Below are 10,753 nucleotides of genomic sequence, written 5' to 3' on the forward strand. Positions count from 1 at the left end.
CCGTGACCTTTTCAAAGGAACCATCCAGGCATTTGCCTGAGGAGATTTAGGGAAATCACGGAAAACCTAAATCAGTATGGCCGGACGCGGGATTGAACCGTCGTCCTCCCGAATGCGAGTCCAGTGTGATAAGAAGTAGAGTTACAGTGCCAAAGAAAGAAGGATCGTGTCCTATTGTATGCAAAAACTTTTTTCTTTCATCTCTGCCTTTTGTACCAGTTTCTTTGGCTCTTCAGTGTATATGCTTCTGTATCTTTCTTACATTTGTCCTCTAACCATTCCTGCTTATCCATTTTGCATTTCACGCCAGTCTCATTTTTTGGACGCTTGTAATCTCTCTGTTACTTCAGTAATTCTGAGGTCACCGCATTCAGGCGCCTGCAAGTCCCGAAGACATGAAACGCCGTGTAACGTTGCTGTAAGTCCAGATTAGGATCGGCGTCCAGTGCGTCTGTCTGGAGACGATTTATTTTGATCAAGTCCCACACATGTTATATACTGTAACTGATATCCTGTCCGAAGACTCCCTCTAATGCCACAGAGAGTGTAGATACTTCAATAAAAGTCTTTATTCATAAATCTGCGGCTATAAACGTCAAATATTACTTGCGCGCTTCAAAACATTCGTCATATTGTCCGCTGTTAGCTAAACCGCACCTCGATATACTTTCTCGTCATCGATATATAGGAGGCCTTTCTTAGTTGCCTTAAGGCCGATTCACATCGCCCGTCAGTTTCACTGTCAAATGGAGGGGTGCCCACACTAGGCGGAACTTTGGACACGACGTCACTTCCCTTATCCCAGTACAGAACGCTGAAAGGGAGATTATGAGATGTCATTCGTCATTTAGGTAGTCATAATATAGAGTCAAAATTAGGTAATAGCAATGAAAAGTTTATTAATGGCCAAAGCAAATTTCGTGTTGAATGTTCCAGATTAAAATCGTATGGTAAACTGCTGACAATGAAGCAAAAACACAAGTGTTGTCCACTTATTTCAAAACATCGACGTTAATTTCCTAGCGAAAGAACATACATACAAAGCCACCAAAAATATTTATGAGACAACACATACAGCCTGTTTTTCTTCGCCCGCATCTCGTGGTCGTGCGGTAGCGTTCTCGCATCCCACGCCCGGGTTCCCGGGTTCGATTCCCGGCGGGGTCAGGGATTTTCTCTGCCTCGTGATGGCTGGGTGTTGTGTGCTGTCCTTAGGTTAGTTAGGTTTAAGTAGTTCTAAGTTCTAGGGGACTTATGACCACAGCAGTTGAGTCCCATAGTGCTCAGAGCCATTTGAACCATTTTTTTTGTTTTTCTTCCTGTAACTACCAAATATAATGTCAAAAAAATCTGTATTTTCCTCTTTCAACAGAACTAACTTTTTCAGTTAGGTTATGAATGGAAACTACTTCATCAGTAATTTATGTTCTTATTTTCACTCAGTGTAGGCTTTTTTCCCTATCAAATTATTGTAAAAACTAATTCCGTAAGGGTCGGTGGGCTGCGGCCCTTACCGATGTAGGGCGATGAAGTGTGGAGCATGATGGTGCCCTGGGACATGAGCCGGAAGTGACGTCAAAATGGCGTGTACGTATCCAGCAGCGCATTTTGAGTAAGCTGATCGTGACACTGGCTCCACCATGTCCTGTGGGTGAGTGGTCCTTCGGAACTACAGCTAAATATTTCACTCGCACTAATCTGGGCCAATTGGGAACGAAAAACAGACGAGAAACTTCATTGTAAATACTTGCACCAGGCTCAGACAGAGTGAACAGACACAAGCTTTTATTAAAAAGGAAAAGTACACTGAAGCACAATTTTGAAAGTGCAAATACATATCCATTATTGTTATCAATATTAAAAATATACAAAAGACCTGATAGTTCCCCGTTGCGTATGTTCATGCTATCTGTAATTACAAAGCTGTTATGTTTGAGATTTTTGATGATAAAAATGGGCTTCCCAGAATCGCCCTTTCTGACCTCTAACAAATTATACAGCAGGTTTTACCAAGTAACCTATGTGACAGGTTGTACGTCTTTTTTACGTTTCATTACTCACATTTTATTGACATTATCTTTCTGATACATAAGTTACTTTAATAAAATTCTGGAATTGCTTTACACATTGCGTCACTGCAGACATAAGAAACTACCTCATGTATATGTACTGAAATTCAAAGAAGTGACTGACGTAAATGTCCCTGGTTGCTAATAACCAGAGTTTTAATGCTAGTCTTTCTTCACGTTACGCTGATCGTCACTAATTAGTGTTCTGCTTTTAAATTTCCTCCTCAGTTACAATGTCACGTCACCAAAATGTGTCAACCTACTCATGTTCAGTGTTAAGCTCTGGCTTCATTTCAGTCCTCAGTGCACTACCTCCAAACATTTCACGTTTACATACATTTCCCGACACTTTAGCAGAACAAACCACACTAAGAAATGACACGTTTTGGAGATACCTTTAATACGCAAGTGTAAGTACTTAAACAACCAAATATGGCACGTTAGCTTCGCACAGCGACGTATTCAGGTTGATTGTTGGTCCCAGAATCTGTTACAAAAGGCAGAGATGAAAGAAAAAAGTTTTTGCATACAATAGGACACGATCCTTCTTTCTTTGGCACTGTAACTCTACTTCTTATCACACTGGACTCGCATTCGGGAGGACGACGGTTCAATCCCGCGTCCGGCCGTCCTGATTTAGGTTTACCGTGATTTCCCTAAATCTCCTCAGGCAAATGCCGGGATGGTTCCTTTGAAAAGGGCACGGCCGACTTCCTTACCCATCCTTCCCTAATCCGATGTGACCGATGACCTCCCAGTTTGGTCTCCTCTTCCAAAACAACACAACCCATCTACTTCTTATCCACACGGGCACGGCGAGCTCATGAAAGTATCACCATTACTCTTGATCTTACGATACGTAAGACTTTTACTGTCAACGCGTCATTAATTGGCATTTGATTACAGGTATTCATACCAAGGGTGACGTGTTTGTGATAAATCGTCAGTGTGCCGTTTCCTTGAAACGGCATACCGCAAGTTGGAATACAAAAAAAGCAAACCGTCATGTAACCAATATAGCAAATGTCGCATGGAGTGTGACGTCAATTTGACATCACTTCCTACAGCGTGAGGCCCATGAGAAAGACCCCAACGCGCACGTCACGAGGGTAGGCCTGAACTCGCTAGCTCGCAGGCTCAGCGCAGCAGACGAACTGCTTTCCATAACCTGTTTACTTGTAACTGGGTATTTACATACAAACGAGAATAACATCTGCTACTGGAATTTGCTGTAATGGAGTCTTAATGATTGCTAGTACTCCAGTGAAACACACAGCTTTGCAGTATGCTGTAACTTAAATTCTATGCTCGATATAAATGGTATTAAGGCTTGTTTATAGCATTTAGTCTCTTCTGATTAACAATCCTCATTTCATACAAGATGTAGTGCCTCATGTAACAAATAATCACTTTGGCATGATTTTAATATTATTGTGCCCAGTACAGCCGTAACAAATTATTAGGACCTTATTCAGTGTAGAACTAATAAACTGTGAGTCTCCATAATACCGAATTCCAGCAGAAGATGCAATTCTCGTTTGTACATAAATACCCAATTACGAAATAACAGGTATAGAAACGCAGTTAGTCTGCTGGGCTGAACGGGACAGCGAGCTCAGGCCTACCCCCTTGACGTGCGCGCCGCGACCTGTCCATCTTGTGGGCATCGCTACGGTTGTCCCTAGTACACGGGAGGAGTGAGGGAGGCCGAAAAGGCTTCCACGTTTGCTCACCCTGGGCACTGATGAGACAGCATTAGCAAAATATGCGTGTATTAACTCTGGTTTTAAAACCGAGTCATCTTCTCCGTGGCAACAGCGAGGAGGGCGGAGGACGCAGCATACACGAGAGTTTTACATATATATATATATAGATTATGAAATATATACATATGATTATATTCCATGTGATGCCCAGAATTCTTCTGTACGAACTGCCTTAACACTGGCGATAACCAGATCGTCCATCGAGACAGGTTCTGCAATTTCCCTACAGTTGAGTAGCTGCTGGTGGTCCCGAGGTTCACCACACTCACATAGCTCATCCTCTGAGATTTATCCCCATTTCTCGATGTTTACCTTACGCCGGGATACTCGAGTTGTCAGTCTGTTGAGGATTTTCCATGTCTTGTGTGGGAGGTGGTGACATGGAGCAAGTTCTTTTTTTGGGGTCATCCCAATATTCCTTTGATAATCAACTAGGCCAGTGTTGTATTCTATGCATTTCAGGTGGTGTCAGAACTGGTTGTGTTGTCTGCAGGAAACTTTTTCTCGATTTCGATATTCATGTCCAGACACGGGATGTCTTGGATCTATCTGCTGCGTCTTTCTTTCCATTTCAGTTTCAGTTCCCCTTCTGATATCTGGAGGTGCTATGCCCAAGTTTTGATAACTGGGGTTGCCTGCAGGTAGCCTGTCACAATGCATTCTGGAGTGGAAGGGGCTGACGCATCCAGCTGAGCAGTCTGTCAAGGCTGTCCACGAGTTTACGGCAGCTAACACAGCAAGTGCGCCGCCGTGCAGGGTAGCTGACGGAGCTGGTGATTTCCACCAGCTCACACGATGACATCGAAGAGTGTGGCCCAGTAAACTTCCAGGAGATCTCCGTGAGACAATGAATGTGTTGGAGAGTTACGTCATGGCCTCTCGGTGGACGCCAGTGTTGGCTCATAGATCCAAGTCAGGGGGCAGCAGCAGCTAGCGCGCCACCCTGTTGGCCGTGGTAAATGGCTCCAAGTCTTCACATCAACAGATGAGTGGACGACAGTTAACAATGCCTAAGTCCAGCAGACTGGGCTGACTGCAGTCTCGAAGGTAGTAGTCATCTGGCGAATGACAGTCAGCACATCATAGATCTTGCTTCGAAGATGGTTCACACCAAGTGGAATATAAAAGGACTCTGGAGCCCTAGTATTTATAACTGCCTGACAGAGGCAATGACGTTTTTGTTTGGAGAGGATGGCTGAATGTGGCCTCGTTTTTAGATTCATCAATGGTCTTCAGCACATTTCAGTGCCTCAACTGATGTTTTCAGCTCTTCAGCTTGGCGCTTTCTGCAGTGGAACCATACAGTGCTGTCACAATGACAATGTTTCCTTCACAGTGAAGTTATATTGCCGACCAGATTCAGACATCTCGCTGGAGTGATGTGTGGCAGTGGCCTCGAAGGTGAGCCACAATATTCCTGTATCGGCTCTTCTGCCTGTTTGTCATCCAAGCTGAGACACTGTGCTCGAGCCTGTTTTGGCTTTGCTCAGCACTGGCTGGGGAAAACTTTAAAAATTTTTACATTCACCCAATATATCTTTCTGTGGCGCAAAAATTCATTTTCCGCGTTCAGTTATTCAGTCTTTCTTATGGGAGATCACTCAATGGAGGAAATATCAGAGCCCTCAAGAAACATTTATGGCGTATCACGAAAACAAACTAAAAACTCTGTTTGTACAGGCCTCAGAAGGCCAAATGGTACTGGCTGACGACTGTGTCATCCTTAGCCGACGGGCGTCACTATACGCGGATATGAAGGGGCACGTTCTCAGGACACCGCTCTCCCAGAGACTGACAGTTTTCGTGACTCGAGCCGCTACTTTCCAGATAAGTTGCTCCTCAATTAGCCTTACAAGGGCTGGGTACACCGCATTTGCTTACAGCGCTCAGCGGACCAGGACAGTCACTCATCCAAGTGCTAGTCAAGCCTAACAGCGCTTAACTTCGGTGATCTGAACCGATATTACCACTCGTGCACGGCCATTGACGCTGCACCAGTAACCATCTCATCATCTCCATACTGCTTCCCATAGAGTGCATCCTTTATTGAGCCAAACAGATGAAAGTTGGAAGGTGCGAGATCCAGGCTCTACGCTACATCAGTAAGTGGCTCGAAACAGCATATCCAGACACTCCGGGATGATGATGGCATTAAAACAGAGGATGACACGCGTAAAGCTGAAATACTAAACACCTTTTTCCAAAGCTGTTTCACAGAGGAAGACCGCACTGCAGTTCCTTCTCTAAATCATCGCACAAACGAAAAAATGGCTGACATCGAAATAAGTGTCCAAGGAATAGAAAAGCAACTGGAATCACTCAACAGAGGAAAGTCCACTGGACCTGACGGGATACCAATTCGATTCTACACAGAGCACGCGAAAGAACTTGCCCCCCTTCTAACAGCCGTGTACCGCAAGTCTCTAGAGGAACGGAGGGTTCCAAATGATTGGAAAAGAGCACAGGTAGTCCCAGTCTTCAAGAAGGGTCGTCGAGCAGATGCGCAAAACTATAGACCAATATCTCTGACGTCGATCTGTTGTAGAATTTTAGAACATGTTTTTTGCTCGAGTATCATGTCGTTTTTGGAAACCCAGAATCTACTATGTAGGAATCAACATGGATTCCGGAAACAGCGATCGTGTGAGACCCAACTCGCGTTATTTGTTCATGAGACCCAGAAAATATTAGATACAGGCTCCCAGGTAGATGCTATTTTTCTTGACTTCCGGAAGGCGTTCGATACAGTTCCGCACTGTCGCCTGATAAACAAAGTAAGAGCCTACGGAATATCAGACCAGCTGTGTGGCTGGATTGAAGATTTTTTAGCAAACAGAACACAACATGTTGTTATCAATGGAGAGACGTCTACAGACGTTAAGGTAACCTCTGGCGTGCCACAGGGGAGTGTTATGGGACCATTGCTTTTCACAATATATATAAATGACCTAGTAGATAGTGTCGGAAGTTCCATGCGGCTTTTCGCGGATGATGCTGTAGTATACAGAGAAGTTGCAGCATTAGAAAATTGTAGCGAAATGCAAGAAGATCTGCAGCGGATAGGCACTTGGTGCAGGGACTGGCAACTGTCCCTTAACATAGACAAATGTAATGTATTGCGAATACATAGAAAGAAGGATCCTTTATTGTACGATTATATGATAGCGGAACAAACACTGGTAGCAGTTACTTCTGTAAAATATCTGGGAGTATGCGTGCGGAACGATTTGAAGTGGAATGATCATATAAAATTAATTGTTGGTAAGGCGGGTACCAGGTTGAGATTCATTGGGAGAGTGCTTAGAAAATGTAGTCCAGCAACAAAGGAGGTGGCTTACAAAACACTCGTTCGACCTATACTTGAGTATTGCTCATGAGTGTGGGATCCGTACCATATCGGGTTGACGGAGGAGATAGAGAAGATCCAAAGAAGAGCGGCGCGTTTCGTCACAGGGTTATTTGGTAACCGTGATAGCGTTACGGAGATGTTTAATAAACTCAAGTGGCAGACTCTGCAAGAGAGGCGCTCTGCATCGCGGTGTAGCTTGCTCGCCAGGTTTCGAGAGGGTGCGTTTCTGGATGAGGTATCGAGTATATTGCTTCCCCCTACTTATACCTCCCGAGGAGATCACGAATGTAAAATTAGAGAGATTAGAGCGCGCACGGAGGCTTTCAGACAGTCGTTCTTCCCGCGAACCATACGCGACTGGAACAGGAAAGGGAGGTAATGACAGTGGCACGTAAAGTGCCCTCCGCCACACACCGTTGGGTGGCTTGCGGAGTATGAATGTAGGTGTAGATGTAGATGTACATGAAGAAGAACAATCTAATGAAGTTTTGTGAGCATCCCTCTCCTGAAAACAAAGCACTCTAACAAAATAAAGATCAAGAAGAAACAAAAGCACAAAATCTACTACTGTAACGTAATTTTTGGCGTTAGTAAAGGATAACACTATCCCCACAGTCCTCCCTCCCATCCACCAACGTCAGAACCAACACGTTCTTCCCGAGAAACTTTAATGTTGACGTCCCAACTCATCAGCCCACTTAGTGTCCCTCGTATAGCTCACGCCACCTACCTCGGTTCACGCCACGCTTTGGCGAAGCGCTCCGTCCGCTTTAAGCTGGATCTCGCCGCTCATCGTCTCGACCACTTAATCCCCTTTCCCGCCGGCCCGAGGCTGCGGCTTTTGCTTGCTTGACTTTCCGCTGCCTGGGGAGAGGCAGGGCTGATCGCCAAGAGTCGGTAAATATTAAATGTGATCCAATTAGCGGTCTCCGGAACGCAAACAGCAGCGTGCGGCGTGCTCTAGGGGGTGGGGTGGAGATGGGGTTGGCGCAGCGCTGCGGGGGAGGAAATGACGTTGCGAGGCGCGCACCCCCCCCCCCACCCGCCACTTCCCCCACCCGCCGTAGTCTTGGCCGGCGGGATCAAGGGGATGCCGCAACCCCTCACCCCTCGCCACAAGAGTTCCTTCAGCCCTCTCTTGCGGGTCAATACACCCTCTATACGGTGCGGGGACCATTCAACGTCGTTAAATTTTGCCGAGGGAGACCACAAACGGCCGTAAATACTTTTAAGAAGCTGTACTTGACGCCCATTACCAGTTTACTGCAACTACGACTATCTTCAGACGGTTATGTTTGTGATTACTACATGCTCAACAGCTTCCGCTGCACGTTCTCCGCTCACGCACAGCGTGAAAATATTTATGCCGTTACCTCCACTATAAATTACGCTGGGACGAGTTCTGTGAACGATACCAGGGTACCTGATTTATGATGAACAAGAAGTGAATGAAATATGAGCACTTACTTGTGCTCCAATGATATTGTTTCATTCAGCCGTCGACTGTGCAACTTTTCGTGAGAAAACAAAACATTCCCAAAGGTAAACGTCATGCACATAATAATATTATCTTGTAACTCATCCATTTGGCCCGTGTTTGCATAGAAAAACACTAATGTCAGAAATTGAGTCCGCCTTGATGCAAACACTGTGTTATTTGTTTATTTCTTTATTATCCCAAACTAGTTTCGGCGACAAATATCACCATCATCAGGTTTTTTTTTTAAATCTTATTTATTGTATGCTACAGCATGTTTTAAGCTATTATTGGCGTTGTTTGTGACATATTTTCTGGATCAGAAACAAAGTGCAAAAGTTTTGTTTTTCTGTGTAAAACAGCAGCCACACATCATCCAACGAACATGACATCATGGTCGCTAAGCAAAAAAAAGACGGCAACAGAAAAAAGAGCACAGAAAATATGTCACAAACAGCGCCAATAATAGCTGAAAACATGCTGTAGCATACAACAAATAAGATTCAAAAAACCACTGATGGTGGTGATATTCGTCGCCGAAACTAGTTGGGGATAATAAAGAAATAAACAAATAACACAGTGTTTGCATCAAGGCGAACTCAGTTTGTGATATTACTGTTGGTCATGCACATACTATTCATTCAGACACTCACGGTACTTCTCACACTGTGCGATGTGGCGGTAAGTCAGACACTGTGCTTGTATTCGGGAGGACAGTTATTCGGATCCCATCCGGTCACTCCGATTTAGGTTTTCCGTGGTTTGCTTGATTTCCCTAAATCGCCTAATGCGAAGGTTGGGATTTTTTCTCTGAAGGGTATGGCCAATTTCCATCCCCAACTTTTCTCTAACAGAGCATGTACTCCGTCTCGAATGACGACGTCGTAAAGAGTTTAAATCCTAGACTTCCCTCCTTTGCAATTCTCACAGTATATACGTGCCAGATATGTTCTTCACAATTAATGTTTTCGTTCACAAACAAACATTTTCCACTAGTCAATAATGTTACAGCCTTCGAATTTACAAAGCTTGTAAAGCTTTTATTTGATACTGTGATTGATGTACAAAATACTTTGAGGTGTTGACGTCTCTTAATCGAACGCAGTGTGTGCACATAATGTTTGTCATTAAACTTTTTGTGTTTTCTTGCAGAAATTCATGTGGTGAAAGGACGAATAAAATGTGGATGATTGGAACTCAAATACAAGAAGTGGACATATTTCATCCACATTTTGTTTTTCCACAAAATATGGCCATGTTTTTTTAAAAGTACATAAGTCTTCTTTGCATCATACAAAGTGGCGCTAAAAATCCGAATGATTAAAAATACCACCTGCGTATTTATGCCACATCAAGAAGGCATACTCCAACAGCGATGTGATTATGTTTGTGGCCTATGATCGGCATTAATACCTTCTACAAGCAACCTTTCATATCTCAAAAATTAATAAATATTATTAATTATTCGCATCGCTGAAAAGAAATGATTATATAATTTGAAAACGTTACCGGGTGTGATCTGATCTTTAGTGATAAATAAGCATTTTTGCAAACAAGATTGCGTGAGGAAGTATTTTTATTTCCTCCGTGACCAATTTCGACAGATCTGCCTCTCATGTTCGGATCTACAATATGTAACATTATGTGATTGCCTTATCATTTTAAATCATTCACTAATCGAGCAGCCGCTCGGCAACAGGTACAGTTAGCAAATAATGCTGCGATAATGTAAAAGGTGAACGACCTGTGACGTAACGTGTTTATTGTCGAAGCGCCGTCAGAGATACAGTGAGTTACTGACTTTGAAAACCGCGGCGCGGAAAACGGACAGAAGAAGAACACTTTTACACATTCTTTTGATGTATGAGATATTCTCGATTAACAGTTACTCAGTTACTCATTTTTTCTTCTCTTGTCTCTTGTAACTTGTGTCGGACGCGCGTGTCTTGCCGGCGTATTATTATTGTTAAAAATAATATTATTTTAGTGTAAAGTAAAAGTGCAATACTGCATAGCAGTAGATTTATTGTGCGACGTGTGTGTGAAAACGTCCAAGGAATTATTTTCATTACGAGAAGAGAAGTGGCAGTCA

The sequence above is a fragment of the Schistocerca nitens genome, chromosome 6 (genome assembly GCF_023898315.1).
Source record: "Schistocerca nitens isolate TAMUIC-IGC-003100 chromosome 6, iqSchNite1.1, whole genome shotgun sequence".
Taxonomy (NCBI): Eukaryota; Metazoa; Arthropoda; class Insecta; order Orthoptera; family Acrididae; genus Schistocerca; species Schistocerca nitens.